We start from the raw sequence: 24,180 nt of genomic DNA, 5'->3' as shown, positions 1-24,180 counted from the left end.
GCAACAGTTGACCCCCAGCAACAATAGATCTCCCCAGCAACAATAGACACCCCACAACAATATATTCCCCCCCAGCAACAATAGATCCCGATATCCCCCAGTAGCCAGCATCAACAGACCTTTCAGCACACCCCACGATTTCCTGGAGGGCTCTGTCCTGCACACAAGCCCAGGCCCAAGTTTACCCCCCCGACTGGGTAGCTCCCTCAAAGGCCCCCGCAGCCTAGTACTCCATCCTCAGTTCTTCCACCCAACAACTCCTCCCCAGCTGGGCTGACTCTAGCTGTTTAGGAAGGTCTGCCCCCTGCCAATCCAGGTTGGGGATTGGTTAGGGCTCCTTAACACACCCCAGGCAGCTCCATCTTCCCCCACCTGCTCTCATTCTAGTACCTTCCAGAAGGATCTAGAAAGAAGAAGGAGGTCTCAGTGATGCTCCCTTTGAGTCACCAGCTGCTAACTCTGAGCCACTCCCAGCCCACACAAATCAAAACAAACAGGCCTAGTGTCCAGCTAGGCCTGCCTAAATTTGCCTGCACTACCAAAAAAATCCAAACTTCCAGCACCTACCTATGTAGAGGGTGCTACAGAAATATGGGGGGTAACAGGCATTTAAACCTTGCAGTGCGGGGGGGGGGGGGGCTGGGTTTTTTTCTACACTATAAGGGTATTTTTTTGTATTACCCAGAGTTTGGCTGTAAAGCCCGCATACAACACTTCCTACCCCTATAATGCCTCCCACCCTATACTTTATATGATCCTCAGTTTTCTGGCTGGTGTAAGGGGTTAGCTCGGTAGCGGGGTGTGTGACCCCTTGGATGGGTTCACCACAATTTATACAGACAGGCAGGCGAAGAAGGTTGAAAACAAAGATTTTGGTTTATTCTTTCATCTTGCTGGAAACAAGTGCAAGCATCCAAACAGCATAAACAAAATCAAACATAAAATAAACCCTGGCCACTTTGGGCGTCTACCTTCCACACAGGAACCTATCTATGGAGTCTGGCTCAGCCTAGTGCTGGGCAGACAGTGCTGGTCATACAGCAGAAAAACAATAGTCTTTTGATTTTTATCACACAGAAAAATCAATCCTCTCCTCACCTCCTCAGATGACTTTCAGTACTGCTCTCCTTACTCACAAAGCCTCAAGATGATGCAGCAATTCAGTGGTAATCCTTTGGACTACTTATAGAGGCTTTAATTGCCTCATTCTGAACAGCTGAAGTTTTTCAACAGCCTTTAGCCTTTTCTGGCTACTGTTGCAGCCGACGCCTAATAACAATTGGTGTTTTGTCTAAACAAGGCAGAAATGTATGTCCCGTCTGTGACAACACCCACAGATTTACCTGACTTCCTGTCACACTGGTCTCATAAGACCTGGGTTCTCCTCTCTTACAGTATTGTGGTTGGTGCTAGGGTTGCCAAACCCGAACACTTTAGTGGTGCACACAGCAATAGTTTTTTTGCAGTTTACACTATGGGATTGTAAAAGACCTGGGACACCTTTGGGTGCCCCAATAAGAGTAGTATTGCAGCGCATTTAGCGTCCTGTGATGAACAGTGGGTGTGGCCAAATTGTGTTACTAATAGAAGAAGCTTAAGGAGCGTAGTTAAATCAAACAAGGTCAGTCTGTTCCCCAGTAGACCCCCCCAGGTCTGTCTGCACCCCAGTACATCCCCCCCAGGTCAGTCTGCCCTCCAGTATAATCCCTCCTTGGTCAGTCTGTCCCCCAGTAAATCCCCCTCATGTCCGTCTGTCCCCCAGTATAACCCCTCATGTCAGTTTGTCCCCCAGTATTATCCCCCCCCATGTCAGTTTGTCCCCCAGTATTATCCTTCCTTGGTCAGTCTGCCCTCCAGTACATCCCCCACAGGTCCGTCTGTCCCCCAGTATAAAGGAAGGAAGTCACCGCTCCAGGTGGGTCTTGTGAGCAATTAAGGAACCTAGGTGCTGGCAATGCACAAGGCAAATGTTGAAAATTGGGAGAAGATGGACAGCCGCACTCCAAAAGAACTTCGGAAAGTTGTCTTTATTTGATAAAATTAGACATGCAAAACAAAACACAGCCACAGAAGGGGACAGCCGACATGTTTTGCACTATGTCAGTGCTTAGTCATGGCTTAAGCATGCACTGACATAGTGCGAAACATGTCGGCTGTCTCCTTCTGTGGCTGTGTTTTGTTTTGCATGTCTAAGACAACTTTCCGAAGTTCTTTTGGAGTGCGGCTGTCCATCTTCTCCCAATTTTCTACATGTCCCCCAGTATAACCCCCAGGTCAGTCTGTCCCCAGTATTATCCCCCTCAGGTCAGTCTGCCCTCCAGTATAATCCCTCCTTGGTCAGTCTGTCCCCCAGTACATCCTCCCTAGGTCCATCTATCCCCCAGTATAACCCCCCAGGCCAGTCTGTACCCCAGTTAAAGTGCCCCCACCAATATAATTAAAAGAACAGGAAGCCAATGGAAGGGGAGAGGGAGATAATAGGACTGGTACTGCAGGGCTGCCACTGATGTGTCCGGATTTCAGGTGACCTAAAACCCGGACACAGGATCGAAAACCCAGACTGTCCGGGGGAATCCCAGACAGGTGGCAACCCTATTTGGCGCTTAGCTTAAAGCGGCAGAGAACAGCACTCACATTGTGACATGAGAACCACCCCGCGCAGCATTTTGTTATGAGCCCAGAAAGATGTGATGACATACAGTACTCCCAGGGGGACAGTCTGGAATCACAATAAGTAACTTAAAGCGGAAGTTCACCCGAAAAAATGTTTTTAACATTAGATTGATGCTCATTTTGTCAAGGGCAATCGGGTGTTTTTTTTTTTTTAAATCAAAGCAGTACTTACCATTTTAGTGATAGATCTTCTCCGCCGCTTCCGGGTATGGTCTTCGGGACTGGGTGTTCCTATTTGATTGACAGGCTTCCGGCGGTCGCATACATCGCGTCACGATTAGCCGAAAGAAGCCGAACATCGGTGCGGCTCTATACGGCGCCTGCGCACCGACGTTTGGCTACTTTCGGAAAATCGTGACGTGATGTATGCGACCATCGGAAGCCTGTCGGAAGCCTGTCAATCAAATAGGAACGCCCAGTCCTGCAGCCCATACCCGGAAGCGGCGGAGAAGATCGCTCTCTAAAACGGTAAGTACAGCTTCGATTTAAAAAAAAAAACACCCGATTCCCCTAGACAAAACGAGCCTCAATCTAATGTTAAAGGGGTGGTTCACCCTAAAAACTACTTTTTTTATTACACTGGCCCCCCACATTACAATACGATTAAGGCTATTATTATTTTTTTGATGCTGTACATACCTTTGTACAGCATATTCACCCGTGGCTTCCGGCTTGCGAGTCCCGCGGGAGTGGGCGTTCCTAACATGTCTGTGATTGACGTTTTGACCAAAAACGAGCTTCCCCCGTCGCGTAAGCCGCGTCACAATTGGCGAAAGGAGCCGAACGGCGATGCGCATGCGCAGTATAGCGCCGACTCGCCGTTCGGCTCCTTTCGCCAACCGTGACGCGGCTTACGCGACAGGGGGGCTCGTTTTTGGTCAAAACGTCAATCACAGACATGTTAGGAACGCCCACTCCCGCGGGACTCGCAAGCCGGAAGCCACGGGTGAATATGCTGTACAAAGGTATGTACAGCATCAAAAAAAAAATAATAGCCTTAATCGTATTGTAATGTGGGGGGCCAGTGTAATAAAAAAAAGTCGTTTTTAGGGTCAACCACCCCTTTAAAAATTAACTTTTTGGGTGAACCTCCACTTTAAGTGGCACTCACCTAGGACGTTGTAGTGAAGTGTCAATTAGGGACCATGCTGCAGTATTTTTTTTTTTTTTTAACAATACTGGGGGGGGGGCAGTTTTTTTTTTTTTTACTTTAAAAAGATTGCTCTAAAGTTTCTGCGCCCAGTGCAATTGGCCTGCCATAATCACATCACAGCAAGGACCAAGTTAGTTGATTTCTTTTTTTATACCATAAGAAAAGATTGGCCAAGCAAGTCTGAGAATATCATTACGGGGTTCTTGTGACATTTTTATAGCTTCTTCCGGAGTTCAAGTAAGGTTCTTTTTATCTGTACACTTTTTGGTGTTCTCATTAGATGCTTTCTTCTGAAACTGCAGATACAATTATTTAGGATTTTTTTCTTCTTTCTGTGAACTTTTCAATAAGACATTGAATAGATGTGTTAAGGATTAAGGAGAAAAGCTTAATATAGCAATAGCTATAGCAATTAATTAGATATGGATGTCTTTACAAGAGCAGCTGCAGTTTTTACTTAATTTTTTATATATATTCTTTTTAAACTCTGGCCATAAAAAGATTTATTTAAGCAATGTTCTTTGACCATTAAAAAAGAGAGGAAAATCACACCTTTTCCATTTTTTTTTTTACAGAGCAGAAATAAAAGAAGATACAGGTCAGGGAAAGTATCTCATGAAAACAGTATAATAAAGACCCTTTTTTATGTTTTTGCTTCTACTCTAAGAAATAAAAATAAGTGAAATAAATGACATTATGGGAGAAACATACGCTGACCTTCTTTGCATTGTATGGGTTGTGTTTTATTATAAAACTTTTATTGGAGGCATATTTTATTTTACACGGAGGTGGACATAAAACGTTTTGGCTTCCAACAAAGCATTTTACTTTTATTTGACATGTTTACAAGTTATGCAAGGAAGCCAGAACTCTATCTCAATAATAAACTTCTCCAAGCCCAGACTGGCAGCTAGCAACTGTGGCATATGTTAATGACGGGTATGTTAGAAATCATGGGGCCCCGTATAGCTTACCTGAAAGAAATGTGTGGGTGCAGGTGTGTGGCCCCCAACATGGGGCTGCTCACCCATACCTGTGAAAATAAGCCCTTAATTATGTTAATTTATTTATGTACCGTATTTATCAGCGTATAACACGCACAGGCGTATAACATGCACCCCAATTTTAGGAGGGAAGTTTAACCACTTAAGACCCGGACCTTTAGGCAGGTAAAGGACCTGGCCAGTTTTTGCGATTCGGCACTGCGTCGCTTTAACTGACAATTGCGCGGTCGTGCGACGTGGCTCCCAAACAAAATTGGCGTCCTTTTTTTCCCACAAATAGAGCTTTCTTTTGGTGGTATTTGATCACCTCTGCGGTTTTAATTTTTTGCGCTATAAACAAAAATAGAGCAACAATTTTGAAAAAAAAAATGCAATATTTTTTACTTTTTGGTATAATAAATATCTCCCAAAAATATATATATAAAAAAAAAAAATTCCTCAGTTTAGGCCGATACGTATTCTTCTACCTATTTTTGGTAAAAAAAAATCGCAATAAGCGTTTATCGATTGGTTTGCGCAAAATTTATAGCGTTTACAAAATAGGGGATAGTTTTATTGCATTTTTATAAAAAAAATATTTACTACTAATGGCGGCGATCAGTGATTTTTTTCATGACTGCGACATTATGGCAGACCCTTCAGACAATTTTGACCAATTTTTGGGACCATTGTCATTATCACAGCAAAAAATGCATTAAAAATGCATTGTTTACTGTGAAAATGACAATTGCAGTTTGGGAGTTAACCACAAGGGGGTGCTGAAGGGGTTATGTATGACCTCAACTGTGTTTCTAACTGTAGGGGGGTGTGGCTGTAGGTGTGACGTCATTGATTGTGATTCCCTATATAAGGGAACACACAATCAATGACAGCGCCACAGTGAAGAACGGGGAAGCTGTGTTTACACACAGCTCTCCCCGTTCTTCAGCTCCAGGGACCGATCGCGGGACTCCAGCGGCGATCGGGTCTGCAGGTCCTGCGGTCACGGAGCTTAGCACCGGGTCGCGGGAGCGCAACCGCGGGCGCGCGCCTGCGACCCACGGCTGGGCATTTAAAGAGGACGTACCTGTACGTGCTTGTGCCCAGCCGTGCCATTCTGCTAACGTATATGTGCAGGAGGCGGTCCTTAAGGGGTTAAGGAAAAAAAACAGTTGTTTTCAGTTGTTTCACACTTTTTTGTTATGTATAATTCCACATCTGTTAATTCATATTTTTGATGCCTTCAGTGTGAATCTACAATTTTCATAGTCATGAAAATAAAGAAAACTCTTTGAATGAGAAGGTGTGTCCAAACCTTTGGTCTGTACTGTATATGTGACCAAATGTATGATTCAAATGTACAAATAGTCCAAATTTAATGCAAAAAAGTGAATAAATCAATGGTAGTGTTCATCATCCATCACCAATAGTGTCATAGTGGATCCACCAGATCAGATCACCAGAGGGAAAGCTCGGGCATTAGGAAGCAAAGCCCTGCCTTTAGCAAGATGGCCACCTCCAAACAAAGACACAGTTGACAACAAGGAACAGAGAAATCTTCGGATCGGCAGCACACCCACACAGAGAGTAAAATAGAAAGTGTCAGGTCACCTGTGGCCAGGTGACAAGTGCACCCCGTTGGGGTCAGGGATGCACCACAGGGTAGTGAACCCTAAAGCCAACTGCTGCAATCAGAGAGGAAGCGTGAACCCAAGATTCCCCAGGGCGCAGAGTCTAAGACCCAGCTTTGTGTTCACCAGAGCCTCTAGTGGTGAGGATGGCCTTCGCCGCAGCTGGATCCAGGTCGCGACCCCTGGGATCCCCTAGGTCACGCTCCGCAGGGAGAGAGGGAAAGCAGCAACCAGGACAAGCGATAGTGATGGGTAAGCCGAGGTCAGGGCAACAGGCAGACAAGGGTAACCGAGGGACAGGCAAAAGGTCAGGGTGACAGGCAAACAGGAGAAATCAGGGATGAGCCAAAAACGGTACACAGGAAGGTAAACGTAGCACACTGCAGACAGGAACTTAAGCTAACAACACGGATGAACAGCAAAGCAGACCTGCAGTGCAACAGTTAATATAGACTTCCTGGGATGGCCTGAGGTAGGGCCATACAGGAAGGAGAGGTGATAAAAGGGCAGCCAGAAGAGAGTCAGGCCTCTGATGGAGACATGAGATGAAGGTAAGCTGCCAGACATTATTGCATGTCCATGACAGAAAGTCTTTATTAAGCATAAATATAAAAGCACTGGATGAGTACAGGCATTGAAAATGCAGGTAGGTTGACGCGTTTCACGCTATGGAAGTGCTTGGTCAAAACCACCAGTTGACAAAAAGGCATGGGATGCAATGGGAAGTCTACAGGCAATACTGGTGATTGGTCCTTTTTCCTCTAAATGACTTCTTTGAGTACGGTTTCTACTCTTTAAGGTAAACCAAATGAGCTGACAAAGTAAATATAACAGTGCACTAACACCTATTTCAAGGAAATGTGTGACTTGGGTTTCATGCCCAATATAGAGACATTGAAATGATTTTTAAAAAACATTGGCACATTTTGGGTAAAGATAGACATTTGGGGGAGATCTTGCCTAATCAACCGCAATTTATCTATAGAAGAGCACCAAATTTTGTGGATCAGGTGGTCCGCAAAATTTTGGACCCACCCAACCAGCAAGCCTTGAAAATTGACTTCAAAGGCTTCTATTCATGTAGCAAGTGTATTTGTTGTTGAACAGTTAGAGTACAGAATAGAGGTAAACGTCAGATAATGGGGAGTGACGGAAGTATTTTTGACATCAATGAATTCATCACGTGTAACTCGACCCATGTCGTTTACTTATTATGGTGCCCTTGTGGTTTGCTGTATGTAGGGAGGACCAAGAGGCTCTTACGAATACGCATTTCTGAACATTTAGCAAACATTAAGAAGGGTTTCGAGTACCATAGTGTCTCAGTACATTTTAAAGAGAAACACAACAAAGATCCATCGCTTGCTCAATTCTGTGGCATTGATTGTGTGTATCCGGCTTGGAGGGGATCGAATAGGGTCAGAGATTTGTCACAGCGTGAGACAAAATGTTTTTTTTTTAGAAGTATCTCTTTCCAAGGGGACTCAACATAGAAGTAGATTTGAATTGCTTCATTAATAATGCTTGAGTCTTACTATGAGGTTTCAATACAGGTTACTTGCAAAGTTGCATAACTCACCTTCAGAGTCATTAGGGGTTGGTTATGCCAGTCTTATAGACAGGATGGATTGTGGTACCCTCCTTTTGATATAAAATTAAATGTGGGTATGTTAGAAGTCATCAGATCAGATACATGGCGCTCTGTTTAATGGGAATAGCACAATATGGTTTCCTATGGTGTTTATACATATACACATATGTATAGGCACCACCCATGTATATATAGCCTATTTATAAACACGTTTTCTTCATATGCATACCCTTTTTATATACCTCACTTTATGTTATATATATATTTACGTTTTATGTATATGCTGCATGCATACAGATTCAGCTTGGGATCACCCACCGAGCGCTGAAGCATATACCAATTACTAGTGTTATTAACCATGACATTTTTAATCATTTTAAATACATTTTAAATACATTTTAAATGTAATTAATACTTTTAAATGTAAATAATAACTTTATATGAGAAGTGGAGACACTTCATGCATGCACATATTGTATGTCTTTATATCTAAGTCAGTTAGATTTGGTGGCAGCAAAAATGTGAAACCCAGGACTCTGAGTCGGGAGTAACACGATCGTTTAAATGAGTATAACATGAAAATGTGAAGTGGTGACTCGTGGTTGCGGGGAGACTCAATCAGCTGATCAGCGGCTACGTGTGATCCGTACTAGGAGCGCGCGCTTCACTCATTTGAAGAGAGGCGTTGTTCTCTCGTTTTAGCCATTGGGTGGAAGGAGCCAAGGGGTTGGGCTGAGGGAGTCGTCATCACGTCAGGCTCCCGGTTCATGCAGCCTCCGCTCGCCGCCGTCATGAGACGTGCGCGTGCATACCTCGCAGCCATTATTTTTTAATTGGGATTTTTTCCTGATAAAAGGGCGGACTTAGATGCTGATGACCAACCTCATGAATAAGTCACATCACGAAAAATGTTGGGGGCGTGGTCATCCTATCACTAGCTGAACTAACGTGAATTATACAAGACGTGTGGCGTTTTTTGAGCTTGCTGTGGAACCAGGAAAGGAGCTGTTTGAGTGCCATAAGCAATCCAAGGGCTGTGAGTACTTTTGTGCTGATTGAGGGTCCGCCGTGACCACTGGCTCACCTACAAGGAATATTGGATTACATCTTTTTGATTTGGAGTGATTATTGCCTGGTTAAAGAGTTTGTTTGTGAGTGTATATTTTGAAGATTTTTTGCATGGTGTTTTTATTAAAACCGGTTTACAGTATTACACTATTGTGCACATTTTCTTTCATTATTTATATGGATACATTTTTGGATTGCACTATTTGGAACGGATCTCTTACCATTACATCTGAGTGGTCCCGGTTAAAAGCTTTTACACCAAACACGAGAGTGTGAGGCCTATCGTTCTGGTGAGTGCGTACTTCTAAAGGGTGGAGGATTCACTGAACACTGTGGTGTGGTGGAAGATACTGAGGAAGAAATCAACACTTATGAACTTTATTTTTTGTCACTTTTTAAAAAACTTGTTTATTCACAGGTTTTGATAGATTTTTCATCCGTCCGACCATTTGTGTATGTTTGTTCTACACTTAAGAGTGTTGTGGTCATCACTACACTTTTATATGAACATTGATTTATGTATTTGCTATGCACTTTAGTTACGTTTTAGTCATTTAAGCGCTGCTTAATATATTTAGTCACACATTTCCTTGAAATAGGTGTTAGTGCACTGTTATATTTACTTTGTCACAATTTTTCTTTTAAATAGCAGCAGCTAGTTTAGTTTAGTTTTATCCTTTTTTCCAGTAGAGCGCAGTGGTGGTAATTATCTGACGGCCTTTTCAATTACTTACTTGTGTACATAAACCAAATGAGCTGTTTAACTATTTTTTTTAAAGCAAGTGCCCCCTAAAACTTTTGCGTGTGTCCCTATTTCCTTATTCCTTTGCAAATTTGCAGAAATAAATGGGATATTTCCTATCTTGGTTTAATTTTTTATGTATCACTTTGCATACAGAAGTTGGATAGTAAGGTTGTAGTCACCACTAACACCCTGCTGAGCTTCAGAAAACATTTTTATTAACCTGCTACCTCTGCGAGTGTTTCTCCTGTACTGTGTCCTGCTGTGTACTACCCAGCATGAATCGGGATACAACCAGCGCTATGTGTTTGGCCAGCACTGACTTAATATTGCTTATTGCACTCATTTAAAAAAAAACTGTAATTACTGTCTATATTTAAAAAAATAAAATAAAAAAATAAATATAGTTATTCTTTGTATCTTCTTTTAAGTTTTTTTTTTCCTATGAAGACATAATGATTTATGCTGAGAAGATTAAAATTTAAACAATAAATATATTTCTCTCGTAATTTTCAAATTTTTATGATAGTCTGTTTCATTGTGTACCAGAAGCAGCTGGGAATCTCAGTTCCTTATTTAACATTCTGACAGCTCTGTGCCGATGTGCCTGTAGCATACCTTTGATTAAAGTTTTTCAAGTTGTAGAATATTTCTTTTAGGGTCAGTAAATTCAGGAGACATAAAGAAATGCTCAGCAAGGAACGAACCGAGGAGAAATTTTTAATCAAAAAGTGCCACTCTTTTTTTGTCAAATATACATGCCATCATTTCCCAGGCTCCCTCGAAAAAAAATGAGAATTGGAGAATCCAATTACATAGCAGATAAAAGGCTTTGATAGCAGATATTTTAATTGGTTAAGGGGGAAAAATGAATTTAAATTTTCGGGAGACTAGATTCAAAGCCACTGATTTATACATTTGCTTGATGTGGGGTTTTTAAGTCAATATATAAGAAACACAATGATAAAATGGAGAATAACAATTGGATAGAAAGATAAAGATGGACACAGATGGACATAGATGGATAGATAGATAGATAGATAGATAGATAGATAGATAGATAGATAGATAGATAGATAGATAGATAGATAGATAGATAGATAGATAATGGAGGTTATTTTACGAAAGGCAAATCCACTTTGCACTGCAAGTACACTTGAAAGTGCAATTTCTGTAGATCGCTGTAGATCTGAGAGGAAGCTCTGCTGATGTGCAAGCTAAAATGTTGTTTTTTATTTTCCTTGCCTGTCCCCCTCAGGTCTACAGCGACTGCACTTTCAAATGCACTTGTAGTGCAACGTGGATTTGCCTTTCGTAAATAATCCCCAATATCTCATATCTAAATTTAAGATTACGTTCACACCTGAGCATACTAGAATCACGGGCGGAAACGTGTGGTTCTGCCCGCAATTCCAAAACCGCAGAAAAACACGGGACGCATTTGCAATGACATTATCTCCAAATGGTACCCCAAACGCGGTGCAATTTTGCCACGACAAAATGAGCTAAAATCACTGCAGAAATTTACAAACGTGGTGCAATTTTGCTGTGACAAAATGCGCTAATGGAGTATAACAATTGTATAAATTTGGACATAGACAGGTAGATTTAGATAGATAGACATGAAGTTGTGATGAACGTGCTAAAATGAAAATTTTATTTTGTGTTATGATTAGAATCACTGAAATGTTTATTTTTCCTATATTCCTTATACTGTTTATTTGTTTTTATACGCATTATGCATATGTATGTATGGGTATGATCAATACTGCTTATTTTCCTTGAGGATTTTATATCAGATATTGTTTTAAAGTAATGAACTCAGCATTGAAAATACAAAGGATTATTATTAAGAGCAGATGCTGTCATCCTCCATGTTCCCCTCATGTTACAAATGTGTCCTCCGGCCCTTCCCCCTACTGCATTCCTAAATGGCTTCACTTCAAAGCCCCCCTCCTTGTCTGTTTTACTGAGAGAACTTTTATGCCACGAGGGCAAGAAGAACATGGAACAGGAAAAGACCCTTATATGGACTGACCAATGAGGGCTTCATGCCAAGGACAAGCCACACAGGGGGGGTGGGTGAATGGGTGTGTATGTATAATGTGAACCAATCAAATGCATGTATTTGTGATTCTGTGGTTTTAATAAAAGAGCCAGCAGGCTCCAGGCACTCCCTCTGTTGGGACTGAGCTGAGAAAAGGTGAGGATGTGAAATCTCTCTCTGGTTTGCATGCTCTCACCTTATTAATTTGAATCAAACGGCAGAATGGGTAATCCTGAGGTTGTATCAGGGCCTCATCCACATCAAAGTGAAGATACATTGGTCAAACAAAAGGACTGATGGATAAACCGACAGACATGGAGATACATAGATCAAACAACAAGATAGACAGACAGATAGATAGATAATATTTTATATCTAAATTTAAGACTCCGTTCACACCTGAGCTAGATAGATAGATAGATAGATAGATAGATAGATAGATAGATAGATAGATAGATAGATAGATAGATAGATAGATAGATAGAAAGATAGATAGATAGATAGATAGATAGATAGATAGATAGATAGATAGATAGATAGATAGATAGATAGATAGATAGATAGATAGATAGATAGATATGAAGTGAAGATACATTAATCAAACAATAGGACTGATGGACGGCCACATCGTGGTTACAGGCTTGAAAGTAAACATAAGCAGGGTCAAAGTGTGTGACTCTGAGTGAAAAGAGTGAAGGTGAAAATTTATGAAAAAATGTATAAAAATGCAAAACAGTGTGCTAGAAATCAGGATTGAAAAAAAAAGGAGAGCAAAAATATTATTACTTTTGTTTATATATGTTTGCAGAGGATGAGAGTGTAATAAGTTATTATGAACACATCCAGTAATGGAGTGTCAGTGTACTGACCCTGTCAGTCCATGGATAGGTGAGATTCTCAGTGCATGTGTGTGTATGTAAGTATATGTGTATGTGTAAATTTTCGTAGATGTCAGGGGAGCATGAATGTATGTGACAAAAGGTGAGGAGACTTGTGTGTGTGTGTGTGTGTGTGTGTGTGCGTGTGTGTATGATCCCGGGGAGTGCATTCCATACCTGAAAAGTCTGGAGAGAGAGGTGAGACTCATCCCATCAGGATAGAATCAGATGTGGGTGGCCATCGGCTCATCCTGGCTGAAATACCCGTTGTATGTTGAATAGTTTTCCATGTGTTGTTTCGTTTCTGAGCATGTGTAGTCTTGCTCTTACAATTTTTTTTTGGACGACGGCTGGCCGTCATATGACGTCCTGGTCTTTGTGGGGGATATCTGAATGATAGGTGCAGCTACAGGCATCATTCAGATATCGGCTTTTTCAGCTGGCGATTTCCTACACCATAAGAATGATATAGTGGCTGGTCAGCCAACTGGATCATTCTTATGGGCGGCGAGAGGGGACGACCCCTCCTCTCCCGCCACCCTCCGGTGCTTCTACCGGCTCACCTCTGCGATTGGTGAGTCGGAGTACGGATCCGCTGGTCCCGGATGCTTACCATAGAGATTTTTGGCAGTCCAGATGGTCCCTGGAATCTCTATGATCGTCAGAGGCCGAGCGCAATGTTATGACGTCACACCCGGCCTCTGCAGTCAAACAAACGGTGCTGCCTCGGCTGGGAAGCCAGGATCATTTTTTTTTTTATTTTTTTTATGTCAGGCTTCTCAGCCTAGTGGTGAGATGTGGGGTCTTATTGACTCCATATCCCACAGTAAAGAGGTCCTGTCATGTTAAATTCCTAGTACAAGGGATGTCTACCTTCCTTTTAATTATTAAAAGTATTATAAAGTATTTTTATGGGGAAGTTTGGCGCCATTCCACAAGCGTGTGCAATTTTGAAGAGTGACATGTTAGGTATATATTTACACGTTGTAACCTAATTTTTTTCACATTATGCAAAAAATTGGGCTAACTTTACTGTTTTTTTTTCTTTAAAGCATGAAACTGTTTATTTTTTCACAAAAAAACTTGTTTGAAAAATTTCTGCACAAATACCACGTGACATAAAAAGTTGCAATGACCACAGTTGTATTCTCTAACGTCTCTGCATAAAAAAAAACATATATAATGTTTGGGGGTTCTATGTAATTTTCTAGCAAAAAAAATGATGATTTTTACATGTAGAAGAGAAATGCCACAATTGGCCTGGTTGGCAAGTGGTTAATTAAACGAAAATCGGACGTGGAGTTTACATGCGACAACAATTTTATAGTCTGCACATCCAGCTTTTGTCGGATGAAAAATCAGAATCGGCTGTCGGAAGCATCGTACTAACGATTCGAAAATTAGAGATCGTTCGTCGGATGAAATTTAACTTCTGATTTTCGTATCGTGTGTACGGGGCTTAAGTTGTCAATGACGCATAATAGGTACAAATATCAGATAGGAAGACAGACAGACACTCCGTTCACACCTGAGCATACTGGAATCGCACAACTCTGCCTGTGATTCCAGAATCATGGCAAAGCACAAAACGCATGCCAAAATGTCTTCATTATACCGCAAATGCAGTAAAACTGTGGAAAAAATCACAGCACCAAACGCTCCTGGCTCTGTGTCAAAATTTGGGCCGTTCAAATGAATGGCGCCACTCCAAAAACCCTCCAAAAAAAGAGGGTGCAGCAGCTGTCACTGCACTGTGCTTAGGTGTGAATGTATTCAAATATCAGACAAGACACAGAGATAGACATGGATATACATAGATCAAAAAACATAAAAAGAAAAAAAAACTGTGTAAAAATAAAAAAGCAAAATACATAAAAAAAAATGTAAGCATCTCGTCACGCCAAGCTCGCGTGCAGAAGCAGAACCACACATGTGAGGTATCGCCACGATTGTTAGAGCGAGATCAATAATTCTAGCACTAGACCTCCTCTGTAACTGGTAAACTGGAGAAATGGAGATTTTTAAGGGTCAAAGTTTGTCGCCATTCCATGAGCGGGGGGGGGGGGCAATTTTGAAGCGTGACATGTTGGGTATTACTTTACTTGGCGTAACATCATCTTTCACAATATAAAAAATTGAATGCTGAAAATGTGGCAACAATAGGATGAATTTCAGTCCTCAGCGAACTTAAAAAACGTTTTATAGAGGGGAAAACAAGTTGAGGGAAATTGTTGCTTTTTCATTTTTTGGGGGGGGGGGGTATGGGTCTAAGTGTTCATATGAATAAATGAGAAATAAAGGAATTTTAAAGGGATCCTAACAATCTGATAAGGGAAAAAACTAAGAGGAAAATTAGGCATATTAGGGCCAGATTCACAGAGCAGATACGCCGGCGTTTCTCCTGATACGCCGTCGTATCTGTTGTTCTATCTTTGCGACTGATTCATAGAATCAGTTCCGCATAGATAGCCAGAAGCTCCGACAGGTGTAATTGTTTTACACTGTCGGATCTTAGAATGCAATACCGCGGCCGCCGCTGGGGGGAGTTTGCGTCGTAAACCAGCGTCGGGTATGCAAATTAGGAGTTACGGCGATCCACGAAGATTTTTCCCGTCGTTACGTCATCGCGAGTGTTAGATTTCCGTCGCAAAGATAGGGCACCTTTAACATTGTGTAAAAGTACTCCACCATGTTAAAGTATGCCCGTCTTTCCCGCGTCGCTTTTGAATTTTTTTAAAAAAAAAAAATTTTCCCGGCTCAAGTCTTTTTTTCACGTCGCGATTCACAAAACATCGGCGCGTCGTAATTTCGCGCAAAGCACGTCGGGAAATTTGCGACGGGAGCATGCGCAGTACGTCCGGCGCGGGAGCGCGCCTAATTTAAATGGTACCTGCCCCATTTGAATTGGGCCGCCTTGCGCCGGACCTGTTTACGATACACCGCTGCAAATTTCCAGGTAAGTGCTTTGTGGATCGGGCACTAAATGGGAAAATTTGCGGCGGTGTAACGTAAACGGGTTACGTTACGCTGCGCCGCCGGACTGTGAATCTGGCCCTTAGTCCCTAAGTCATAAATTATGGTCCCATGTCAGTTGAACAGGATAATGTGTATAGATATTGAGAAATTGTTGTATTTGTATTGTGTAAAACTTTTTTTTTTAAATAAAGGGATATTGAAAACAATATAAAAAAAAATTAGGCTAACTTTACTGTTGTCTAATTTTTTTATTTAAAAAAATAAAAAAAGACCCCAAAAATTGGGCTTGTAAGGAGGCTGTGCAAATATGGCATGACATAAAAGTATTGCAACGCCATTTTATTCTCTAGGGTGTCTAAAAAAATAATATAATATATATACTGTGGCAGATCCACAAAAGGATTACGCCGTCGTATCTACTGATACGCCGGCGTAATTTTAAATTTTGTATCCACAAAACAAGATACGACGGCATCTGGGATCGATCCGACATACGTCTTAGTACGCCATCGGATCTAAGCTGTAATTTTTCGGCGGCCGCTAGGTGGCGTTCCCGTCGAAATCCGCGTTGAGTATGCAAATTAGCTATTTACGGCAATCCACGAACGTACGTCGGCCCGGCGCATTTTTTTACGTTGTTTTTGTTCGGCTTTTTCCGGCGTATAGTTTAAGGTGCTATATGGTGGCGTACTCAATGTTAAGTATGGCCGTCGTTCCCGCGTACAATTTCGAATTTTTTACGTCGTTTGCGTAAGTCGTTCGCGAATAGGAATTTGCGTAGAATGACATCACCGTCGTAAGCATTGGCTTGTTCCGGTTAAATTTCGAGCATGCGGACTGGGATACCCCAGGGACGGCGCATGCGCAGTTAAAAAAATACTTTGTTTACGTCGGATCACGACGTATTTACATAAAACACGCCCCAATTACATCCATTTGAATTCCGCACCCTTACGCCGCAAGAGATACACTACACCGCCGTAACTTAAAGTAAGTTACATCGGTGTAGTGTATCTTAGATACGCTACGCCCGGCGCACTAATGCGCCGTTGTACGTGGATCTACCCCACAATGTCTAGGGGTTATAAGTAATTTTCTAGCAAATAAAAAAGATTTTAACTTTTTACACACAGATGCCGCATACACACCATCACTTTATGTGATGAAAAAAAGCGACATTTTTAAAAACGTCAATTTAAATGACCGTGTGTGGGGGAAAAAGTCGTTTTATGTCTTGTGAAAAACGACAAAAAAAAAATTGAAGCAAAATTGAAGCAAAACGTTGTTTTTTGTTTCACAAAAATTGACCGTGTGTAGCAAAAAACGACGTTTAAAACAACGTTTTTAAACCCACGCATGCCCAGAAGCTAGTTATGAAGCGAGCTTCAATGGAAAAAAGTGGTGAACGTAACCTCGCTTTGCTAGAACATTGTGAATAAATGATGGTGTGTAGGCAACGTCGTTTTTGAAAATGAAGTTTCAAAAACGTCGTTTTTTACTTCACAGAAAATGTCGTTTTTTTCCATCACATAAAGTGATGGTGTGTACGCGGCAAGAGTCTGAAAAATGGGCTCGGTCCTTAACTAGTTAAATTTGTCCTTTGTGTTTTTCGCTGCCCACTTCATCATTATCATAATTATCATCGTTATCATGGACATCTCCCCCACCCCTCCTTAAACTGCCTCTGCCATTAAAAAACACTTAATTCCTTCATGGAATATTCACCATAAGCCTATTATAAAAAAGCTAAAGTTTCACTCACACTTTTGCCAATTTTCACGCAAATTATGATGTTAATCGGCTGCTTCAGATCCCTTTCATTCATTTTCCGCCAACAGTGCAATGTACACACATGTTATTTCTTCTACTACTCCGTAAAGTCGGAGTCAAGTGGCCTGTGACCCAGTTTTTTTATACAATAGCTCAGATGTTCCTATATTCCTATATGATGACCTATAATTTAATAGTTACTGTATTTATTGGCGTATAACACTCACTTTTTTACCCTGAAAATAGAGGGTAAACTGTACATGCGTGTTATACGCAGGGGGATATGGAATGTTTTTTTCCCGAAACTTCCCTCTTAAAGTTAGGGTGCGTGTTATACGCCTGTGTGTGTTATACGCCAATAAATACGGTAGTTATTTTTTCAGATTTCTGAATTTTCAGGATTTTCCGATTTTCGAATTTAGAATTTACAGGTTACGAACGTTCGAATTTATGAATATTCAGAAAAAAAATTTAAACGTTTTTTCGCTAATTCGGATTTTTCCGAAGTAACAAATTTGGCGAAATTCGTTAAAAAACTAATTCGGAACTAAACTAATTGCACATATCTACCGCTGACACCCACCGCCGTCCGATCCAATTAATCCGATACAATTTTCTTTAAATACGTGTGATTTCTTCACACAAAAAAAAACACCACCGCAGTGCCCTTCACCACTCCTTGTGGGTATCTTCTCATCTGGTACTGTGGACCCCAGTGAAATAAATGGGGTCACATGCTCTTTTTATATACAATAGCTCAGACGTTCATCCTCTCATAAAGCTCTTAAAGGGCCGGAGGTGTCAAAACTAAGAGGTTAAAGCTCAACTAGAGTTTTTAACCCTGCCCATGCTAACCAAAAGGGTTTTGTTGCCATTTGTATAGGTATTGCAGATGTCTTTTTTTTTTTTTTAAATCCATGTGATTTCTTCACATAAAAAAAACACACCACCGCAGTGCCCTTCAACACCCCTTGTGGGTATCTTCTGACCTGGTACTGTAGACTGGGGTCCACAGTACCAGGTGAGAAGATACCCACAAGAGGTAGTTAGTTATTTTTTCAGAATTTTCAGGGTTTTTCGATTTTCGAATTTATAATTTACAAATTTATGAATTTTTTAATTAACGAAGTTACGAACATTTGAATTTATGAATATTCAGAAAAATTTGGTAAACGTTTTTTCGCTAATTCGGATGTTTTCCGAAGTAACGAATTTGTCGAGATTTGGTAAAAAACTAATTCAGAACGAAACGAATATCTACCGCTGACACCCACCTCCATCCGATCCGAATTCTGTCTGCCAAATACTGATTTTTTTTAAAAATTTGTAAAAAAATAAAAATAAAATTAGTTTAACTTGTTAACAACAAGTCTGAAAAATAGGCTTGGTCCTTAAGTAGTTAAATTTGTCCTTTGTGTTTTTCGCTGCCCACTTCATCATTATCATCGTTATCGTGGACATCTCCCCCACCCCTCCTTAAACTGCCTCTGCCATTAAAAAACACTTAATACCTTCATGGAATATCACACTTTTGCCAATTTTCACGCCAAATATGATGTTAATCTGCTGCTTCAGATTCCTTTCATTCATTTTCCGCCAACAGTGCAATGTACACATATGTTATTTCTTCTACTACTCCGTAAAGTCGGAGTCAAGTGGCCTGTGACCCAGTTAAGTGCGAGTTAGAACATGTCAGAACACTCTGGAGTGTGAATGAATGGGAGTGTGACTCCCTACCATAGCGCTATGCCACGGGCATTCCGGGAATTCAATTATCAACCCTCAGAAGTATTTGGTGCATTTAGCATAGTTTTTTACCAAATGGGACAATTAGTAAGGGGTCAGTAGGGGTATTGCTTGTGATGGGGGCCTCCCCGTTCAGACTTTAAATTTAAAAATATATAAATAAGTGTTGTATCTGCTGAAGCAACAAAACAATTTGGACATTACAGCACAATTTGGTGTAAATGTACTTAACCCCTTGGCGTCATCCATACACAAATTTGCGTCCTCTCGACGCCTGGTCCTTAGCGCTGAGGGGGCGCATATTTGCATAAATTGCTGCCAATACACCCGTGCCGATAGCACGTATCCTGCACTCTACAGGCACAGTTACCGCCACCTAACCAAAAGATAGCAAAGAGCGACTGCGGTGGTGTGTTTTTTTATATGTGAAGAAATCACATCGATTTAAAGAAAATTTCCCAAACATCTGCAATACCTATACAAATGGCAACAAAACACTTTTAATTTTCGAATCACATGACCACCTGTCAGGGACTTACCTCTCAATTCCGGGGTACCACCGTTCGGATGAGACAACAGCGCTTGTCTGTAACTGCGCGCCATCGCGTGTCTAATGCGTGCATGCACCAACGGCGCTGGCGCGTGTGCACAGCGGGAACGTGCACGACGGGAGCGTGAGCGTGCACGTTAATCCGGTTTGGCGCCAGATTACCTTTTTAAAGCCCACTCGTTCCTCCTGCACATTGCTGTCTGATCTGCAGCTTCTGAGTAATAACCTGTATCTGAACCTGATTGCCTGTTTACCTTCTGACCCGGCTCGTCTGACCATCCGCAGCTCTCCGACCCCTGACCTTTGGCTTACCATTGACTCTGCTCCTCTGATTGCTCTACCATTACCAGACCCTACTGCCTGTACCTGTGACCACGCTCCAGCCTCCTGAACCTGCTACCTGATTAACCTGTTGTGACTCGGCTTGTCTGACTCTGCTACCTCCTGTTGTCTGCTAACCGGCTTACCTTACCAGCTTGCTGCCGCTGTACCTGCACCTCCAGCTGGGGTCGCTGACCCGCTCCCTCCGCTCCAGTGGTCTCCAGTCCCACCGCTCCAGAAGGGATCAGTGTCCTGCATCTGCTTCCACGGTACTCCGGAACTCCTACTTCGCTGTGCTCCTGAGCCCGCTGTCCCAATCCCAGCGGCTCAGGAACCAGGGCTGTAAGAGAGGCCTTCTCCTGCGACTAGGCTTTGACTACCAGCTATGTAGTACTTAACACCACTACGACAGCCAATCATGGCGGTCACGTGATCTTAAGCCCCGCTCCGCCTCCCAGCATCATAAACCTCTTAAAGGACCCTTCACCAACCCTTGTGGGTATCTTCTCATCTGGTACTGTGGACCCCAGTGAAATAAAAGGGGCAACGTGCGCTTTTTTCAGAAAGTAGTTCAGATGTTTATCCTTTCAAAATGTTGGACCTCAGGAGCAGGTGCAGGTCAACCAAGAAAGCACAGCACAGACATCTAATAGTGCAGACCGTTTCATATAAGTTTATTCATAAAAAGAGGTATGGCACTTATATGTATTCCATAACAAACCGGCATAGCATAAAACTGGCATATATCATTCTCAAAGAGAAAGTCAATCCGGGCACAACGCGCGAGGTGGGCAGTAACGTCATCATGCTGGGCAAGATTGAGACACCATATTTGAGAACGGCATTTGACGGTTTTATGCTATGCCAAAAAAAAACATAAATTAGAAAATTCATAAATTAGAAAATTTGTAAATTAGAAAATTTGTAAATTAGAAAATCGGAAAATAAGAAAGAAAGTCTAAAAATCCAAAAATAAGAAAGAAAATCGGAAAATTCATAAGAACGAAAATCCAAAATAATAACTAACCTATAATAACTAACTTCTAAATCATAGGTAATGGAATTTCTTTTCAAATGTGGCTGTTAGTGAATGCAACGAATACGGATTTATCTGTAGTTACAAATTATCCAAAATAACAAATGGTGCATCTAAACAAATGGAATGGAATGAATTAATAATAAATAATAATAATAAAACGTTTTTTTTGTATATTTGTTATTTATTATTATTAATTTGTTACGTTACATTCGTTTAGATATGGCATTCATTATTTCAGATAATTAATAACTTTTGATAAATTCGTATTTGTTACGTTCACTAACAGCCAAATATGAAAGGAAATTCCAATACCTATAATTTAATAGTAAGTTATATTTTCAGATTTCCGAATTTTCAGGGTTTTCCGATTTTCTAATTTATAATTTACAAATTTACAAATGTTTTAATTTGCGAAGGTACGAACATTCGAACTTATGAATATTCAGAACAATTTGTTAACCGGTTTTTCGCTAATTAGGATTTTTCCAAAGTAATGAATTTGTCGAAATTTGTTAAAAAACTAATTCGGAACTTAACTAATTGCACATATCTACCGCTGACACCCACCGACATCCGATCCAATTTATCCGATACAATTTTCTTTAAATCCGTGTGATTTCTTCACAAAAAAAAAAACACTGCAGTGCCCTTCACCACTCCTTGTGGGTATCTTCTCATCTGGTACTGTGGACCCTAGTGAAATAAATGGGGTCACATGCGCTTTTTATATACAATAGCTCAGACGTTCATCCTCTCATAAAGCTCTTAAAGGGCCCGGAGGTGCCAGAACTAAGAGGTTAAAGCTCAACTAGAGTGTTTAACCCTGCCCAAGCTAACCAAAAGGGTTTTGTTGCCATTTGTATAGGTATTGTAGATGTTTTTTTTTTCTTTTAAATCCATGTGATATCTTCACATAAAAAAACACACCACCGCAGTGCCCTTCACCACCCCTTGTGGGTATCTTCTCACCTGGTACTGTAGTCTGGGGTCCACAGTACCAGGTGAGAAGATACCCACAAGAAGTGGTGAAGGGCCCTGCGGTGGTGTGTTTTTTTTTTCGTGAAGAAATCACACAGAATTTTGTTTTTTGGGACTTTAACCTCTTAGAACCAGTGCCTCCCGACCAGGGCTCAAGTCCTGCGGGAACGCGTGGGAACGGAGTCCTTGCACTTTTTTCACAGCAGGAACCTTAGTAATCCTTTATGTTCCTGTATATGGATTCATCGGGTAGTGTATGACGTCACTTCCTCGATGCCGCAATGTCTCCTGGGAGCTTTTGTCATTGTTCCCAGGAGACATTGCGGAGGTCTGCGGCAATTTATCATGGGATTTAGAAAGAACTTGCTTAAAAAAAGGTTTAGTAATTATGGTGGGGAGTGGATCTTGGGTGGGAGTTCCCACACTTTTTTCCCCAGGACTTGACCCCTGCTCCCGACACTTTAAGAGGATTATGACACTGGGAGGCAGAGCAGGGCTTAAGAGCATGTGACTGCCATGATTGGCAGTCATGCTGGGGTCACATGATCCGAAAACTAAAAGTGGTTTGTTGCCACTTGTACAAGTATTTGAAAAATGTGAACATAAGGACAAAAATTCAAAAAGTAGAAAATCCGAAAATAAGAACAAAAATTTGAAAACTCAAAAATTCTAAAATCTGAAATAATAACTAACTAATAATAACTTAACTATTACTAACTATTAAAATATAAGTATTGGAATTTTCTTTCAAATTTGGCTGTTAGTGAACGTAACAAATTTCTCCAAAGATATATCCGAATTAACGAAAACCCGTCTAATGAATTTTTCTGAATATTCGTAAATTCGAATATTTGAAAATTCGTAAATTCATAGGTAAATTTTAATATTCGTAGATTCGTAAATTAGAATATTCAAACATTTGTAAATTCAAAAATTAGAAAATTTGTAAATTCGGAAATTCGAAAATTCTGAAGTCTAGAAATTCAAAAATTCGGAAATTCGGAAATTGAAATTCGAAAGTCTAGAAATTCAAAAATTCAGAAATTCAGAAAATAGTAAATTCTAAATTCAAAAATCCGGAAATTTTAAATCCGATAATCCAAAAATAAGAACGGAAATCAGAAAATTTGAAAACTCAAAAATTTGAAAATCTGAAATAACTAACTAATAATAACTTAACTATTACTAACTATTAAATTATAGGTATTGAAATTCCTTTCAAATTTAACTATTAGTGAACGTAATGAACAGATTTTTTTCCAAAGTTACGAATTATCCGAAATAACGAATGCCGTATCTAAACGAATGGAATGTAGCAAATTAATAATAATAAATAACACTAATAATAAAAACATTTTATTATTATTATTTATTGTTAATTTATTCTGTTCCATTTGTTTAGATGTGGCATTCGTTATTTAGGATAATTCGTAACTTTGGATAAATTTGTATTCGTTAAGTTTACTAACAGCCAAATTTGAAAGGAAATTCCAATACCTATATATTAATTGCTAGTTTTTATTAGTTAGTTAGTTATTATTTAAAATTTTCGGATTTTCTTTTATTCTAATTTTTGGATTTTTGTATATTATTTTGGGATTTAATTTTTTTTGAATTTCCGAATTTTTGAAATTCTGGATTTTTTAACTTACAAATTTTCGAATTTTCTAAATTACGAATTTACAAATTTTCGAATCTAAGAAATTATGAATTTTGATCATTTGACCCGTAAAAACGGAAAAAAAACCTGAATAAAACAAAAAAAAAAAAAAACGGCAGTGCGCATTTCTAATCTTAGGTCCAGCATTTGGAGAGGATAAACATCTGAGCTATTGTATATAAAAAGCACATGTGACCCCATTTAATTCACTGGGGTCCACAGTACCAGGTGAGAAGGAACCCACAAGGGGTGGTGAAGGGCACTGCGGTGGTGAGTTTTTTATGTGATGAAATCACACGGATTTAAGGAAATTCCCAGAAATTATGCAGAGATTGCCAACATGCGAGCTCGCATGAAGGTGGAAAGTTCTTGCG

Source organism: Rana temporaria, chromosome 1, assembly GCF_905171775.1.
Source record: "Rana temporaria chromosome 1, aRanTem1.1, whole genome shotgun sequence".
NCBI lineage: Eukaryota > Metazoa > Chordata > Amphibia > Anura > Ranidae > Rana > Rana temporaria.
Note: the sequence above shows the minus strand (reverse complement) of the source record.